This window comes from Pelophylax lessonae (genome assembly GCF_965119305.1).
Source record: "Pelophylax lessonae genome assembly, chromosome: 8".
Classification (NCBI taxonomy): Eukaryota; Metazoa; Chordata; class Amphibia; order Anura; family Ranidae; genus Pelophylax; species Pelophylax lessonae.
Genome location: NC_138775.1, coordinates 242,973,178 through 242,992,919, shown reverse-complemented (window position 1 = coordinate 242,992,919; position 19,742 = coordinate 242,973,178). Strand labels below are relative to the sequence as shown.

The following is a 19,742-nucleotide window of genomic DNA, read 5'->3' as shown; positions in this document are numbered from 1 at the left end:
GATGTGCCTGTTTTATTCATCAACCATGTGAGTTGCTAAATGTTGTACCTTAATTAAATGGAACCATTTTGCTACACTTAGAGGCGCCTCTCTTCTCTTTTGATACTCTGTAGCTCCTGCTGGATTTTGCTTCCAATCCCCTTGTGGAAGCGGCTATTTGTGGATGGACATTTTATGGTTACACAACCTATCACATTGCTATAATCTTTTTATATGGACTATAAATTGAAGGATTTATGAATAAATGGTTGTGGAACGAATCATCTGAGTTTCCATTATTTCTTATGGGGAAACTTGCTTTGATATAAGAGTGCTTTGGATTACAAGCATGCTTCCGGAACGAATTATGCTCGCAATCCAAGGTTTTACTGTATATCCCTTTCCAGTTTTATACAGTTCAACTACCTTTTCCCGCAGATCCTTCAACAATTCTTTTCCCCATGACTCAGAATCCAGAAACGTCCGTGCAGTACTGGATGAAGGATGCCAAGGTCTTTCAGGATTTCAGAAACTCATTGACCTTTTATACACACACACTGATTACAAGCAAAAAGATGACAGGTGAGGATGGTTACCTTTAATAGCCTACCCTGCTACTAAATAATAACACTGTTTCACTTGCTTCATCAGTCCATCCCCCACAGCTATTGCCTTTTGTATCAATTGACCCTCCCTTTTAGATTGTAAGCTCTAACGAGCAGGGCCCTCTGATTCCTTTTGTACCAAATTGTATTGTAACTGTAATGTCTGCCTTCATTTTGTTAAGCGCTGCGCAAACTGTTGGCGCTATATAAATCCTGTATAATAATAATAATAATAGCCATTCAAACCGCTTTGTGTCAACTTGTGTGCATTTAAAAGGCCAAAATCACCAGGGTATGTAAACTTTTGATCAGGGTCATTTGGGTAGTTTCTGTCATTATGATTTAAAAAGAGTAAACACAGTTGATTGATAATAAATGGCTTCAGCCAAACACGAACCATGAGTGAGAGAAAGTTTTTTGTGGTATTCATATTCTCGGGAAAATGGGCAAATCATAAATTCTGCCAGGGTATGTAAACTTATGAGCACAACTGTATAAGTCAAAACATTTCTTTCTTGCATACTTTGTAAAGTTTAATATGTGACATATGAAAAACCAGGGAATACTAAATATTTATGCATATGAAAAGCCCAGGAAGGCAATATATTCGTACCTCTGCAAACAGCCAGCAAGTAGGGCGCACATATGGCGCTCTGCTTATCCAGCACCTGCACAGATGCAGCAGACTGACAATAAATTGAATATTTGTACTGAGTAGATATTTGCAGCACAGGTATTAAATTAACTGAAATTGCCATATGCTGCAGTAACTGATGCCCAATATGCTCATCTTTTCAAATTAATTTAGTGATTGTGAAGTTTGCCAGACTGCAAAAGTGGAAGCAGAAAAAAAAAATACCTTATCTGGCAAAATAATGGGATTTTTGACTTACCGTAAAATCCATTTCTCTGATGTTCATTGACGGACACAGCTCCCGATTCTTCTTAACCATTGGGTTATACTGCCCCCTACAGGAGTAGGACACTAGGCAGAAAAAAGCTTGACAACGCCAATGGGCAGTCCCAGGGGATATACACCCACTCTCAGCTATAGGCACTCAGTTTTGTTACAAGCAGTGTCAAAAGAAAGCCAACTCCACAGAGGGGCGGGTGCTGTGTCCGTCAATGAACTTTAGAGAAATGGATTTTACAGCAAGTCAAAAATACAATTTTCCCTTTCGTCCATTGACGGACACAGCTCCCGATTCTTCTTAACCATGAGGACGTCCCAAAGCAGTGTTAAACATGAGGGGTGGGAAAAAAGCAGAAAAAAAATTTCCAAGGCTAACCATAGTCAACCAGGTAACATGGAGCTCAACCATAAACAACTGGAGCTCACCCGAAAAAAACAATACACCCTCAGAGGACCAGGTCCTCTAAGCAGCAGCCAGCAAAACCTTGGGGCCAAAAGAAGCATCTGCAGATGCCAATGCATCCACTTTATAAAAATTTAGTAAAAAGTGTCCATCGGTGACCAGGTGGCCGCCTTGAAAACCTGCGTCACTGACGCTTGATAATGGAACCCCAGCACCCGCATGCAAGCCCGGAGGGATGATCGTCTGCTGAACCACAGAAGCTGAATTGCCTCCTGCAATGTCTGGAGTTTTTTCACAGGAAGAAATGCACTGGCTGAGACCGAGTCCAGAGTCAGACCCAGATAGTCCAGTTTGGGTGGACAGAACCAAAGCAGACTCCTGAAGGTTCAGAATCCAATCAAACTCCCTCAGAGTTTGCAGAGCAATCTCCAGTTGTCCATCAGAGCAGTCGGAGACTCCGCTCACAGAAGATAATCTAGGTACCCTAGTACCGCAAACCCCCGCTGACTCAAACAATACTAGCACCGGGGCCAACCCAACACTTTTGTGAAGACCAAAGGAGCGAAGGCAAGGCCAATAGTCCACGCCATAAACCGATAATGCTTCTCGCCCACAGCAAAATAGAGGAAGCATTGGTGACCGGCACATATTAGAATGTGCAGGTAGGCATCCTTGATGTCGATAGAAGCGAGAAGAAATCCCCCTGACGTAGGGATACCACTACCATGTGAATGGACTCTACGCTTAAATTCTGTACTCGCACAAGCAGTTTAGCGCCTTGAGGTCCAGAATTGGACGTACCTTGCCTTCCTTCCTTCCTGGGAAATGTAAAGAGGTTTGAGTAAAAACCCCTGAAAATGTTCAGAAATTGGAACAATCACCCCTTGAAGGCACAAGTCTTACACTACCCCAAAAAGACCCGTAAGTGATCTGGGGACAAGTGCAGGTTGGAAGGGAAGAATCTTTCCGGAGGATAAGACCGAACAACTTAGTGGACCCACGTATCCTATACCAGGGAGGTCCATGAATCTGGAAACCAGCGAAGACATCCCCCCACCCCAGATATGGTTGAGGGCGCCCCTTTATGCAGAGGCATGGAAGAGCTCGTTCGTGGCTTGCCAGACCAGGTCCTCTTGGAACCTACAGGGGAGGCCATGACTCTTGATCCCTTGTCTATAGACCCTGAGGGACGAAAAAATCTCTTATGAGCCGAGGAGAATGGCCCACGTCTACGATGGGGCTCCTTGCCCTTGGTAGCCTGCGGAAGAAGAGTACTTTTCCTCCCTGTGAGACCCTTAATGGATGTCATCCAAGGAAGCTCCAAACAGGCAATCTCCTACAAGAGGGAGATCAGATAAGGCCTTCTTAGAAGTCTGGTCCGCGGACCCGTAGTTCAGCCAGATAAGATGCCGAAGGAACAATGCTGATACAGACAGCCTAGAAATCAAAGGAGCCGCATCCAAAGAGGCATCACAGATAAACTGTAGCCCCTGGACCAACTGATCCACCAGTTCCGTAAGACAGAGGGAAGCTGTTTCCCCTCCAGGTCCTGGCGCAAAAATTTAGCCCACTCAGTCAGACCTTGGTACACCAGGGCAATAGTAAAAGTGTCGAACCAGCCACAGCGAACATATGGCGGGCCAGAGCCTCAGCACTCCAATTAGCTGTAATGAAGGTAGCTTAATTTAACCTGGAAACCGACGAGTCCACTACAGGTGGGATTGTCCACCTTTAACGCAGTTAATTCTCATAAGGACACCACAAGCAAAACGCGCTTAGGAACCACTGCGTTTTGGACAACCCCACTGTTTTGTGACAATGTTGTCAAAGTAAGCGGAAAAGGGAACACTCTCGCTGCTTTGGAGGCCTTGTGCGTGTCAAAAGGGACCGGTCCCTCCAACGCAACCTCCATGTTTAAAGTGTCACGCACTGACACAAACAGTGCATCCACCAGCGCCTTTTCAGGCGCAGCTAGAGGAGCAGAGGAATCATCCTTACTATCTGAGCACTCAGGGTGCGTGGACAGACACAGTAGGGTCGCTATATATTAATCTTATCTGGAAAACATAATCAGGGGATTATTAATCAACTGCAATCCTGCAAAGGGGAAGTCGACCAAGGGCCAACAAATGGACTACCTACTGGACCCTGCAAAAAAAAAAAAAAGGGGGGTTGCCCTCTGAGTCCTCCATAGAAGGCATAATAGGAAATAGACACCTTAAAAGGGGGCCGCCCGCAGTGATGGTCCAGCAACGCAGGTGCCCCACAAAATAATGGTGGCAAGGCTGTCATTAAAAAATGAAGTGCCCTCACAGCGCCACCCCTTCCAAGAGAGGCGCCAAGCTGACCACACTGCTTAGAAGGCCACAAGCCGTGGCCTAAATTTTTGTGGAGGTCCAGCCGCAAGTGCACAGATCTCAGCCCGGCAGATGCCCAAAGGAAAATGGGGGCTTCAGCTAAACGCACTGGGGCCGCCCCCTGATGGAGCTGCCCGACTTGGCGGCATGGCCTACTAGGCTGCAATTTGCAGCCTAAAATTTTGTGTGCGCCCAGCCACTAAGACGTGAGCCCCAGAGGAGCCGATTACACAGGTGCAGCGGATGGGAGGGCGGATGCCCAAACGGGAGGTAATGGCTTCAGCCACCCTCACAGGGGCCGCCTCACGTAGTTTCCAACTAGTAGGCTGCAAAGCTGCAGCCTACATTTTTGTCCGCATCCGGCCGCGTACCTGTGGATGCTAAGCTATCCGCTCCCCTAGCCCAACAACCACCGCAGGGAGCCCAGAGGACATCCCTGCCCCAGTCACCAATCCCCCAGGGTAGCAGGGAACCCTGCTCAACCCCCATCCCCCACCATTGCACACAAGAAAAAACCCAGTCAGCAGCAACTCCAACCAGCACCCTTAAGAGCATGTGGCAACAGCCAGCTCATAACCTCACACAGGGAAATGGGGGGGGGGTACCTGAAAGACCCACAGTGACCACCAAAATTTTAGAGGGGCTGGGGGAAAGGAGAGGAACCCAGGGGGACAGCTTTTTACCATACCAGGAACAGGGTAGGCACCGCTCCATCGTAATGTGGGTGCTGTCGGTCAGGAGAAAAGCTGCAACTCAGGCCGAGGCCAGGTTATATGCGTTCTCGCGAGATGTTTAAATCACAGACCAGCCCCCGTCCAGTGGGGCTACGTTGCGGCCAACCTAGCACAGAGCTGCGATCTGCAGGTGCTCGCTGACCAGACTGGGTGGACCCTCTGGATCTAGATTATCCAGTTCGTTGGCCAGTCCAACAATTGATTGTAGATGCTCACAGGAATAAAACAAAGATAGGAAAAAATTACATTTAAAAATAAAAAAATCGCCAGGACAAGGTTTCCCAGCAAGGAATTAGGTCCTTACTCCTGACTAGGCACTCTCAGCCTATAGCTGAGAGTGGGTGTATACCCCCTGGGACTGCCCATAGGCGTAGTTAAGCTTTTTCCTTCCTAGTGTCCTACTCCTGTAGGGGGCAGTATAACCCAATGGTTAAGAAGAATCAAGAGCTCGGACCAATAGTTAAGATTCATTGATTTAAACTGCTTAAGTTCTGGCAGCTCTAGGTGCCGCTTCTGGTTGATGATCCCCTTTCTGCTCCTAAATGGCACTGTACACAATCATTGCCACCACACACCCTCAAAATATATATCTATTTTATTGAACGATTATCAAATTATACTTCTTGCCTTGGGTCTAAAACACTGACATATTTAACCTTAAAAGGGCTTAATCATAAAGACACCTTTATAAGAGCTTTACTATTAGGCCCTCTTAGGGCTCGTTCACACCATATGAAAACTGATGTGAAAACTGGGAAGATTTCACTTGCAGAGAGACATGAGTTTATATCAGTTTTCATGCGTTTATCAGTGAGTTTTTATGCACAATGACATCAGTTTTCATGCGCATCAGTTATGTGACCTGTTCACACCAATGTTGATTTCATATCAGTTGAATTTCCGTGCAGAAAACTGCACACACGTTGCAGATTCCTGCACAGGAAAAATCTGCATGTTGTGGTGTGAACAAGGCACATAGAGAACTATTGTTTTCTTTGAACCCTTGCAGAATGCGTCTAGAAAAACTGATGTCCCTTACAAGCACCCTTTTACACTGAGGCACTTGAAAACTGCCCAATAAAAAGCTGAGCCCTTTTGAGGCATTAGCGGTGTGCTTTTTTTAAGGACATGTTACTCAAAAACTGCTTCAAGAACCATTTTTGAAGTGCTTTTCAGGCACCTCCCATTCATTGCAATGGAGAGGGGTGTTTTTGAGGCACTTTTTTTTTCCAACGCTCCAAACATGCTCCAAAAATGCTACTTGCAGGATTTTTTTCACAGCCCCGCCAGCGCACTGCCCCAGTGTGAAAGCATTCATTGATTTTAATGGGAATAGGTTTTCCTGAGCTTTTCAGACACTTTTTTTTTTTAGCGCTAAAGAGCATGAAAAGCACCGCAGTGTAAAAATTCTCAGAAGTCCGAGTATGCCTTAGAGAGCTCAATTGATCTTTGAATGAAAACACCACACATATTAATAGCAAAGAGAATACCAGGCCCTTCAGCTGTCTGAGGTTTAAGTAAGACAGGTTTCATCTGCATAATCCTTAAAGCGTAACCCCACTTTTGTGGAGGAAAAAAAAAAAAAAAAACATTCCTTACTGGGTGATTTATGTACACTGCAAGGATTATAACAACCTTTATTGCAGATTCCTACCCTTTGTTATTCTGAAGAAATCCCTGTGTGTTTGTGTGCTCCTGTGGGAAAGTGAATCAGATGGGAGTGGTTTCATAATTAATCAGTTGTGCACCTGCAGAGCACTAATTAGGAAATTGGCTGGGCCTGCATCCCTTTAGGCATTTTCCTATTGGGAAAATCTCAACAAAAATGAAATTTTTGCTCCAGGGGATGCCAGAAAAAAGTTTTTTACTTACCATAAAATCCATTGCTCCGAGTCCACTGACGGACGTAGCTGCTGCTTTAAATCATAGACGGATGGCTAATAAGCCCCTCCCACTATGACTGACCAGGTAGAGCCAAAGGCTTTGACAAGCCCAGGGGGGCAGGGTCCCTGGGTTATTACCCCTGGCCTCACGGTTGCATCTTCAGTTTAGTTGCAAGCAGTGAATAATAACCAAAACCCAACTCTTCAGAGAAAAGAGGGGTGGGAGCTACGTCCATCAGAGGACTCAGAGAAATGGATTTTACGGTAAGTAAAAAATCCCATTTTCTCTTTCCTCCAACGGACATAGCTGCTGCTTTAAATCATAGACGGATGGGACGTCCAAAAGCAGTAACCACTGAGGGGTGGGGAAAGGACATACTTAAAAGAATGCAATTCCCACGGCTAACATAGCCAACTATATAACATGGAGCCCAACAAGCAACAAATGGGGCTCAATTTTAGCAAAATCATAAAGGAGAAGGAAAAATAGACTGCTCCTTAAATGGCGGCCTGCAAAACCTTGCGGCCAAAGGATGCATCCGAGAATACTAACACATCCATTCTGTAAAACTTGGTGAACGTATGTACAGACGACCAAGTGGCCGCCTTGCAAACCTGCATCACTGAAACCTGATGGCGGAAAGCCCAAGAGGCCCTCAGCGCCCACGTAGAGTGAGCGGTGACAAGGTAAGGAACAACCTTATCCTTAAGAGAATCCGCCTTCACCACCATCTGATCCATCGAGAGACACAGCCTGACCCTTACAGGGTCCATCCGTATTCACAAATAGAGAGTCCCGACTTACGAAAGGACTCTGTAGTCTCCAGATACACCCGTATTGCCCGAACCACATCCAAGCAATGCAAGGCAATTTCCTTAGGATGTGAAGGTTTCGGACAGAGTGACGGAAGCACTATGTCTTCATTCAGATGGAAGTCTGAAACCACCTTAGGAAGAAACGACGGATTAGGAAGTAACACTACTTTATCCCTGTGTATTACCAGATAAGGACAGCGGCAAGATAACGCTGCTAGTTCAGAAACCCTGCGCGCAGAGGTGATAGCCACCAAAAAGGCAACTTTCTGCGACAAGGCGAGCAAGGAAATGTGTCTTATGTTCTCGAAAGGAGATTTCTGAAGAACCGATAGAACCAAATTAAGGTCCCAAGGAGGTAACGGAGACCTCCTGGGGGGGGAGCAAAATGGCAAACCCCCTGAAAAAATGTACAAATCAAAGAGTGCGTAGCCAAAGGGCGCTGGAAGTACACAGCCAAGGCTGAGATCTGAAACTTAAGAGTGCCCAACGCCAAACGTTGGTCAACCCCTTTCTGTAGAAAGTTCAGGATCCTGCTGATAGCAGAGGATCTAGGATGCAGCTTCAGCGATTCGCACCAAGCAATGTACGCTTTCCAAGTACGATGATATATCTCCTGAGAAGTGGACTTCCTAGCCTTGGGTAAGGTAGGGATCACAGAATCGGACAGCCCTGTCATTTAACACCTTGCTCTCAACAGCCAAGCCATTAAAGCCAGTGACTGTAAAGCAGGATGGAAGATCGGACCCTGAGATAGAAGATCTTCCCGCAGAGGAAGTGTCCACAGAGCTGCGACCTTCAGCCGAATCACGTTGGCTTACCAGGATTTCTGGGGGGAATCGGGAGTCACCAGAATTACTGGAATCCCCTCCAACTCTACCCTGCGTAGCAGGCGAGATAACATTTTCAGCGGAGGAAACGCATAAATTAGCCCGGCCAGAAGATCTTTGGACCGAGCCACAAACTTTAAAACTCTCCTCTTTTGTCCGGAGGCGAACAGGTCCACATCCGGGGTCCCCCACCGGAGACACAGCTGGTGGAACACCTGTGGATGCAGGGACCACTCTCCCTGATCCAGGGTTTGACAACTCAGGTAGTCAGCCTGCCAATTGTCTAAGCCGGGAATGTACACGTGGATAGGGCTGGGACATAGTCTTCTGCCCAGGGCAGGATCTCGGCTACCTCCAGAGCCGCCAGGGCATTCCTGGTGCCCCCTTGATGATTGACATATGCCATGGCTGTGACATTGTCGGACTGGACTCAGACAGAACACCCCTCAGACAGAACACCCCTTAGGATTGTCCATCCAGTGGAACAGGCTCAACTTGAATGCGCTCAGTTCCAGAACGTTGATCGGTAGCTTGGACTCTTCCAACGTCCAGGTCCCTAGAACTTTCAAGGTGCCCAGCACTCCCTCCATAACCGGTCAGACAGGCATCCGTCGTCACCACCGTCCAGAATACTGGAAGGAATGATTTCCAGTGGAGAAGATTCGGAGAGCTGAGCCACCAATTCAGGGAGTCCTTGGATCTCCGACTCAAATGAATCAGACTGTCCAGGGATAGAGGATCCTTGTACCATTTGACAAGGATCTCCTGTTGCAAAAGTCTTGTGTGGGACTGAGCATTTGGTACGGCCTCGAAGGAGGACACCATCAGGCCCAGTACTTGCATAGATGACCTGAGAGACACCAGATCGCAAGCCAGCAGCGACAGAATCGCTTCCCTTAACTTCACAAGAGGTAGAAATACTTTTGCCGAAGCTGAATCAGGATCATCCCTAGATACTCCAGTCTGGTTTTTGGAATCAGGGCAGATTTCTGAAGGTTGAGATTCCAACCGAACTGCTTCAGAGTGTCAATGGTCACCTCCAAATCCCGTTCCAATGTCACAGATGAGTCTGCTTAGAGAAGATCGTCCAGGTACCCCAGAATCGCTAATCCTCTCTGTCGTAGCAGAGCCAGGATAGGGGCTAACACCTTGGTGAAAATCCTGGGAGCAGAGGCAAGACCAAACGGTAACGCCACAAATTGAACATGGTCCTTGCCCACCGCGAAGCGGAGGAATCGTTGATGACCCTGGCAAATAGGGACATGGAGATAGGCATTCTTAAAATCGATCGAGGCAAGCAGGTCCCCCAATGCAAGAATGCCAGAACTGACTGCAGGGACAGTGCGAAATTTTTGGACGTGCACAAAGCGGTTCAGAGTTTTGAGGTCCAATCCTAAGACCAGGCAGCTAAAACTGAAGATGCAACGGTGAGGCCAAGGGTAATAAACCAGGGACCCCCCCCCCCCATGGGCGTCTCAAAGCTTTTGGCTCTACCTGGTCACTCCTAGTGGGAGGGACTTAATACCCATCCGTCTATGATTTAAAGCAGCAGCTATGTCCAACGGTGGACGAAAGAGAAATCTGACATGTATCTTAACGCAGACTTCTGGGAAAATGAACAAAAATTATTTACTTTCTGCTATAAAACCTATCCAATAAAAAAAAAAAAAAAAAATTCATCAGTTTAGGCCAGTTTGTATTCTGCTACATATTTTTGGTAAAAAAAAAAAATCCCCAAAAAGCCTATATTGGATTGGTTTGCGCAAAAGTTCTACATCTACAAACTATCGGATAGATTTATAAACGTTTTTTTTTTTCTTATTGTTTTTATTAGTATTGACGGCAATCAGCGATTTTTTGTGGGATTGCGACATTGCGGCGGACAAATCTGACACTTTTTGGGGACCAGTGACACCAATACAGTGATTAGTGCTTAAAAACAAAAAAATGCAGTTACTGTATAAATGACACTGGCAGGGAAGGGGTTAACATCGGTGGCGATCAAAGGGTTAAGTTTGCTCTTAGGGAGTGCTTTCTAATTGTGTGGGGGGATGGACTGACTAGAGAGATCTGTGTTCCTGATTAGTAGGAACATAAGATCTCTTTGTTCCCGTCTGACAGAACGGCAGTCTGTCTTGTTTACATAGGCAGAACGCCTTTTTGTCATTCTCCTGAACGCAAAGGGGGTGTCCAGCGGCTATTGTGTCCAATCACATCGGGAGTGTGGCTCCGGGGGGCGCGCGAGCGCTCCCTAGAAGCCTTTGTAAAAAATCACATACAGGTAAGTGATTTTGGGCTTAAAGGCCGCCCTGCCAAAGTAATTGTATATGGGCCAGTCTTTAAAGAGGAAGTAAACCCTCCTCTGCAAGTTGTACCTATAGGTAAGCCTATGATAATACTGTAAATATCTACTAAACATGTACTGTTTAGGAGATATTTACCTTACATGCAGCCAGTGACGTCACTGGCGCATGCGCTCTGAGGAACGGCTGCTGGTGCCATTCCTTTAGAGCCCCGTGCCATGACCGTCGGCTCCCGCGCACGTGTGCGGGAGTGACGTTACCACGGCTCCGGCCAATCAGATGGCCGGATGCCGCGATCCTGGAGGACGGGCGACTGAAAATGTCGCCCGTCATAGAGGTAAGCGGGCGGCACGGCGGGGGCTCGTTCTAAGGTAAGTATTCAATAATGAGCTAGTATGCAAAGCATACTAGCTCATTATGTGTTTCTCTTTCAGGGTAAGTTAAGGAGGTTCTAATCATTGGCATCTAATCTGGAACATTGGGTTCTAATATCATGAATTTTAAGTAGTGGTAAATGTAGGAGTATACTTACTTTTTCCATGCAAACAATATGCATTTGTTAATTTAGATCATGGAAATGAACACAGTGTCAATTTTATGTAATTTGTTTACCTTTGTCAGTAGGCAGAATTTGAATCAAGATCTAATTTTTGCCTGTTCAAGTATGTTGAAAAGGTCAAAAATTTGCATGGGGTATACTTACTTTTTCACATGACTGTACATGGATTGTCAGATTGGACATTTGTAAAGTCTACTAATCTTCTGCTTCCCATCAAAGTGACAGATACACCTTAATAACCAATCAATGGGAGGAGGTTCAACATTTCTAAGAGTAGCAAGAGGTTTGCTTTCCTCCGATTTCACGGTTACTTGGCTTCCAGAATGTTATCTCACTTGTTTGTTGGAAGTGACCAATTAAATGGATTTAAGCAGATCACACCATACTGCACAAAACAAACTGGTTTGAAATGATTAAGCAATTCCTTCATCAGTGGGATTACCTTAAGTGACTTGCACCTCTTCCTATTCTGCCATATGGGTTGAGCAGAAGTTTGTGTAAGCCAGAGCAGATACAGTAAAAGGCTGCAGGATGGCTCTTGAAAGTTTAACCGGATCAGGTTTACCAAGGCAGTATAACTTAACACAATACACAATTTTATGTAGCTTGTAAAATACAGATCCAATGGAATAGATGCCAAAAAAGTAATTATCGAATTAAATTCCTGAGAGGTAGAAGGATCTAGAAATGTCAACTCTACTTAACTATTTTTGTTTCTCTAGTTTCTATAAACCTTTAACAGAAGGGATATTTTAAATTACAAACATATCTATACACTGTACACACATATACATACATACACACTTTAGCGTTCTAAACTAAAGATATATATAAATTATAAATATAGCACAGTGGTTATCAGCCTAGCAGCACTAGGGTTGTCTATTTGAATCCCAACCACGGCACTACCTGCATGGAGTTTGCATGTTCTCCCTGTGCCTGCATGGGTTTTCTCCGGTTTCCTCCAACATTCCAAAGACATGCTGATAGGTTAATTGGCTCCTGTCTAAATTGGCCCTAGTATGTGTAAGTAGGAATGTGAGTTAGGAATCCTTAGATTTGTTGCCTAAATTTACACTATATAATATGTAAAGTGCTGCATTAATTGGACTGTACTAGATAAGTACCTATAAAACATTTTTTTTAAATTATATATACACACACACACACACACACACACACACACACACACACACACACACACACACAGTATCTCCCAAAAGTGAGTGCACCCCTCACATTTTTGTAAATATTTTATTATATCTTTTCGTGTGACTCATACTGGTCGCTGGAAGTTCAACATGGTGCCTCATGGCAAAGAACTCTCTAAAGCAGGGATCCTCAAACTACGGCCCTCCAGCTGTTGCAGAACTACACATCCCATGAGGCATTGTAAAACTCTGACATTCACAGACATGACTAGGCATGATGGGAATTGTAGTTCCTGAAAAGCTGGAGGGCCGTAGTTTGAAGACCCCTGCTCTAAAGGCTCTAAATAAATATTTTATCATCTTTTCATGTGACAACACTGAAGAAATGACACTTTGCTACAACGTAAAGTAGTGAGTGTACAGCTTGTATAACAGTGTAAATTTGCTGTCCCCTCAAAATAACTCAACACAGCCATTAATGTCTAATTCTCTGGCAACAAAGGTGAGTGCACCCCTAAGTTAAAATGTCCAAATTGGGCCCAATTAGCCATTTTCCCTCCCTGGTGTCATGTGACTTGATCGTGTTACAAGGTCTCAGGTGTGATTGCTCTCACTCTCTCATACTGGTCACTGGAAGTTTCAACATGGTACCTCATGGCAAAGAACTCTGAGGACTTGAAAAAAAAAAAAGAACTTTTGTTCTACATAAAGATGGCCTAGGCTATAAGAAGACTGCCAAGACCCTGAAACTGAGCTGCAGCACGGTGGCCAAGACCATACAGCAGTTTAACAGGATAGGTTCCACTCAGAACATGCCTCAAATTGGTCTGCATGGCTGTTGTCCCAGAAGGAAGCCTCTTCTAAAGATGATGCACAAGAAAGCCCACAAACAGTTAGCTGGAGACAAGCAGACTAAGGACATGGATTACTGGAACCATGTCCTGTGGTCTGATGAGACCAAGATAAACGTATTTGGTTCAGAAGGTGTCAAGTGTGTGTGGTGGCAATGAGGTGAGGAGTACAAAGACAAGTGTGTCTTGCCTACAGTCAAGCATGGTGGTGGGAGTGTCATGGTCCGGGGCTGCATGAGTGCTGCCAGCACTGGGGAGCCACAGCTGATTGAGGAAACCCCGAATGCCAGCATGTACGAAGACATACTGAAGCAGAGCATGATCCCTTCCCTTTGAAGACTGGGCTGCAGGACAGTATTCCAACATGATAACAACCCCAAACACACCTCCAAGATGACCACTGCCTTGCTATAGAAGCGGAGGGTAAAGGTGATGGACTGGCCAGTCTTCAGACCTAAACCCCATTGAGCATCTGTGGGGTATCCTCAAACAGAAGGTGGAGGAGCGCAAGGTCTCTAACATGCACTAGCTCCGTGATGTCGTCATCGAGGAGTGGAAGAGGACTGCAGTGGAAAACTGAAGCTCTGTTGAACTCCATGCCAAGAGGGTTAAGGCAGTGTTGGAAAATAATGGTGGCCACACAAAATATTGAAACTTTGGGCCCAAATTGGACATTTGCACTTAGGGTCTCACTTTTGTTGCCAGCGGTTTAGACAATAGTTATTGAGGTGTTGAGTTATTTTGAGGGGACAGCAAATTTACACTGTTATACAAGCTGTACACTCATTACTTTACTTTGTAGCAAAGTGTCATTACTTCAGTGTTGTCACAAAAGATATAGATTTTTTTTTTTACAAAAATGTGAGGGGTGTACTGACTTTTGTGACATACTGTATATCTATATATATATATATATATATATATATATATACACATATATGTATATATATACACACATATACATACATACACAGTGCCTTGCGAAAGTATTCGGCCTCCTTGAACTTTGCAACCTTTTGCCACATTTCAGGCTTCAAACAAAGATATAAAACTGTAATTTTGGTGAAGAATCAACAAAATTTATTGGATATTTCAAACTTTGTTAAATAAAAAACTGAAAAATTGGGTGTGCAAAATTATTCAGCCCCTTTACTTTCAGTGCAGCAAACTCTCTCCAGAAGTTCAGTGAGGATCTCTGAATGATCCAATGTTGACCTAAATGACTAATGATGATAAATAGAATCCACCTGTGTGTAATCAAGTCTCCGTATAAATGCACCTGCACTGTGATAGTCTCAGAGGTCCGTTTAAAGCGCAAAGAGCATCATGAAGAACAAGGAACACACCAGGCAGGTCCGAGATACTGTTGTGGAGAAGTTTAAAGTCGGATTTGGATACAAAAAGATTTCCCAAGGAGCACTGTGCAAGCGATAATATTGAAATGGAAGGAGTATCAGACCACTGCAAATCTACGAAGACCTGGCCGCCCCTCTAAACTTTCAGCTCATACAAGGAGAAGACTGATCAGAGATGCAGCCAAGAGGCCCATGATCACTCTGGATGAACTGCAGAGATCTACAGCTGAGGTGGGAGACTCTGTCCATAGGACAACAATCAGTCGTATACTGCACAAATCTGGCCTTTATGGAAGAGTGGCAAGAAGAAAGCCAAGCAACACAGCTCATCACCCTGAACACACCATCCCCACTGTCAAACATGGTGGTGGCAGCATCACGGTTGGGGCCTGCTTTTCTTCAGTAGGGACAGGGAAGATGGTTAAAAATGATGGGAAGATGGATGGAGCCAAATACAGGACCATTCTGGAAGAAAACCTGATGGTGTCTGCAAAAGACCTGAGACTGGGACGGAGATTTGTCTTCCAACAAGACAATGATCCAAAACATAAAGCAAAATCTACAATGGAATGGTTCACAAATAAATATATCCAGGTGTTAGAATGGCCAAGTCAAAGTCCAGACCTGAATCCAATCGAGAATCTGTGGAAAGAACTGAAAACTGCTGTTCACAAACGCTCTCCATCCAACCTCACTGAGCTCGAGCTGTTTTGCAAGGAGGAATGGGCAAAAATTTCAGTCTCTCGATGTGCAAAACTGATAGAGACCTACCTCAAGCGACTTACAGCTGTAATCGCAGCAAAAGGTGGCGCTACAAAGTATTAACTTAAGGGGGCTGAATAATTTTGCACGCTCAATTTTATAGTTTTTTATTTGTTAAAAAAGTTTGAAATATCCAATACATTTCGTTCCACTTTATGATTGTGTCCCACTTGTTGTTGATTCTTCACAAAAAAATACAGTTTTATATCTTTATGTTTGAAGCCTGAAATGTGGCAAAAGGTCGCAAAGTTCAAGGGGGCCGAATACTTTCGCAAGGCACTGTGTATATATATATATATATATAAAAATAAATATGTTTCCATTTTGATGGACATATAACTGTATACCTGGGCAGTGATAGTCGTAAGAGTGGATAAATGCAGGGTGATTCTGGGTTCAATATTTAAGAATAACGGCATCCCATGTTTTTAAGGTATTTATTTTTTTTTGGAATTTTTTGGAACTAGCTAGATTTTCGATTTGCTTGCATCCCCCACTAAATGCTGTGGTCCCACCAGCAACACTTTCATATTCCTGTAATGAAATTAAGGTGGGGAGGTGGAACCAGAACATGTAGTGGGGACGCAGGCAATTAACACATATGAAACCATTAAATGTCGAAGATTTTTTTGGTGTGACTGCAAAAAAGTAAAGATCAGAGCCACTGGCTGTGGGACTTTTAAATATGTATGTTAAGCTATCATAAACCAACCCTTTTTATTTATTTCAACAGAGTTGCTTTAAGTGGTCTTAAAGGAAAGTGGGTAGGGGTCAATTTGGTTATGTTGCTTAGCAGTCCAAAAGAGCAGACAGGGCAAGGTATGCTGAATAGCTATGTGCCACCCTAACATGGACCAAGGTGTGGATAAATCAAGAGAGTATGTGCATTAATTAAGTAGTTAGATTGCTAGGTTATTTTAATACAGAAAATATTCTTTGTGTTTTTTTTTTTTTAATTATACATGTGAGTTAAAGTGTTTGTTACCCCAAAAACTTCATATTCCTGATATGTGCCTGCTCTACCATGTATAGATTCCCCAAATCATCACCGACAGTGGGAACTTCACACTGGTCCTCATGCAACTTGGATTCTGTACCTCTCCAATTTTCCTCCGGACTCATGGACCTTAATTTCCAAAAGAAATGCAAACTTTTTCACAGTCTGTGATGATTTAGGGAGCCATATCATCTACTGGTGTTGTTCCACTGTGTTTTAGCAGGTCCAAAGCCAGCACAGCCCTCTACCAAGAAATCCTAGAGCACTTCATGCTTCCCTCTGCAAATCAGCTTTATGGAGATGCTGATTTCATTTTCCAGCACATTGCCAAAAAGTACCAATACCCGGTTTAATGATCAGGGTATCCCAGAGCTTGATTGGCCAGCAAACTCGCTGGTCTAAACCCCATAGAGAAGCTGTGGGGTATTGTCAAGAGGGAGATAAGAGACACCAGACCCAACAATGCAGATGAGCAGAAAGCCGCTATCAAAGCAACCTGGGCTTCCATAACACCTCAGCAGTGCCACAGGCTGATCGCCCCCCATGTCACACTGCATTGATGCAGTAATTCATGCAAAAGGAGCCCCGACCAAGTATTGAATGCATACTATACTGTACATGGACATACTTTTCAGTAATCCAACATTTCTGTATTAAAAATCATTTTTATTTTTTTTTTTTTTATTGGTCTTATGTAATATTCTATTTTTCTGAAATACCAAATTTTGGGTTTTCACTAGCTGAAAGCCATAATCGTCAAAAAAAAAAAAAAAAAAAAAAATGCTTGAAATATATCACTCTGTGTGTAACGCATCTATATAAAATATATGAGCTTTACTTTTTGAATTGAATTACTGAAATAAATTAACTTTGATGATCTTCTAATTTTAGGAGATGCAACTGCGTAACAGAATTGTGTTTTTTGGCCTAGTATGTAATGATATAAATACATGGAGCAGCCATATTTGCACAATATATAAGCAGACTCTGCTTCTTGCTTAGTATGGCCTTACCCCTTACCCTAATGACACTGAACGTGTTTTATGTTCTCGACCCCATAGGCTTTATTTTACATGAGTGACCTCTAGATCAGTTTTTTTTTTTTTCAATGGCATGCAAGAAGTTTTTTTTGCCCCAAAAATGTTGTTTTGGGTCTGCTAACTTGATTCATGTCAACACTTAATTTTATTGATAGGTCCACTTTAAAATTAGCTTCTGTACCATTGTGCAGGAGGGGTTAAGTCATCCTATATAATCTCCCAATAAGTACTTGCAGTTCCTGGCCTGCTGGAAATTGTATTCTTTCCAGTTTAATTATCGCCGGCTCTAAGGAGATTAGAATATATTACAGAGACATCTCGGAGCTTCAGCTGTATTAGTCATTTTTAAGCCCCCGGTGTTCGGTTCTGTATGCAGCTTGTAAATATTTTGTAAACAGTTTATTAATAAAATGATCTACAAATGAGTCGCTTCCCCTCATCCGAACGGACGTTGCTGTTCATATAAAGCAGAGAAGTGGGCAGGTCAGACACGAGTCAGATTAGCCAGGCATCTGCTCTACCCAAATCCAACTTTATTAAATAAATCCCTTGCTAGACCTCTTCCATCTATATTGACACCACTTCACTCTGCTGGATAGAGTTTGTTAAAGATGCTTCTACCAATGCATTTAACCTACCCCATGAATATCTTGAAAGATTAAATATAAAGACAATTTCTACAGATTCAAAATTGCAAAGCCATCTTTCATTCCTTACCCTCCCCAACTCTGCTCATGTTAGAGGCTCGGGGGGTTACTGTTCTAACACCATACTCAGCTTGCCTTTTTACAGCTTGGACAGCTGCGAAGAAGCACAATAAAATAGATTTCTGATGTTAACAATAAGAATATAATAGCAGCTTCTTCTAGAGCTTTAGAACATCTCATGATGTCAGGACTTGGTTAGGTTGGAGTTGGTGATGTGACAAGGATTGAGGGTTGCAGACAATAACAAATAGTTTGGCATCTGTTCTACCCATCATTCTCCAAAACTATGTTTACAATGCAGGGCTAAATATGATTGGCTCAGACACATGGAGTGTAGATGGAGTTTTGCTTTTATGTTTTCCTTTAACCACTTCAATACCGGGCCCTTTCACCCCCTTCCTGCCCAGGCCAATTTTCAGCTTTCAGCACTGTCACACTTTGAATGACAATTGCGCAGTCATGGTACAATGTACCCATATTAAATTTTTATCATTTTTTTTCAAACAAATAGAGCTTTCTTTTGGCGGTATTTAATCACCGCTGGATTTTTTTTTCTTTATTTCTTACTAAAAAAACAAAACAAAAGAAAAGACAGAAAAAGTTTTTCTTATTTTGTCAGTAAATTTTGAAAATAAGTAATTTTTCTCCTTCACTGATGTGCACTGATAGGCTGCACTGATGAGGTGGCACTTATGGGCACTGATAAGGAGGTACTAATATGCCGCACTGATGGGCACTGGTATGGGTGGCACTGATGAGCACTGAGGGGCGGCACTGATGAATACTGATGGGCGGCACTGATGAGCAGGCACTAATGGGCACTGACTGGCAGCACTATGGGCACTGTTTTTTTACTTTTCTGTAATCAGGGCACTGATGATCAGTGCCCTTGATTACCTGTCCTAGACTCCCCTTTGAGGAGGAGCCGCTGATCGGCTCTCCTCGCCACACAATATTTCGCCTCTCAATATTTCACTCTGTCCTATACCTCTAGTTCAAACGCTTGATTTACCCACAAATATGCAGAGATGGTCAGACTAGGGAACGACGACGACAAATAACCAAGCAATTCCATCTGTAAATGTTAGGATTCTGTGCCGCCCCCCATACCCTGCTGCTTTAGACACAATCCCAAAGTCCCGTATGTTAAATACAGTCTGATCAAAGTATGGCTTGTTGGCATTCCAAAAGTGTTTAATAGGGTTGAGGCCAGGGCTCTGTGCTAGCCCCTTTAGTTCCTTATCACCAAATTCATCAACCAATCTGCACAGTTGTCTAAAATGTCTTTGTATGCTATAGCATTAACAGCACCCCTCTCCGGAAACATGTGAATTCAACCATTTGGAGTTCTTTTGACCAAATAGTATGAAAAAGTAAAAAAAATGTGGTATGGACCTGCTGTAGAATGTGATCTGTGTATATTTTATTCCTTAAAACTGGGGGGGTTGTACCAAATGCTGAGAAATTATGGTGACTGCCATACCCTTTATACAGCTAAAG

The 19,742-nt window shown here is 43.8% G+C and overlaps 1 protein-coding gene across 2 annotated transcripts in view; it reads right to left on the bottom strand.

The window, feature by feature from the left end:
* Nucleotides 1-19,742, bottom strand: part of FAF1 (Fas associated factor 1) — a 515,086-nt gene that overhangs the window by 22,812 nt on the left and 472,532 nt on the right. The window lies entirely within an intron of this gene.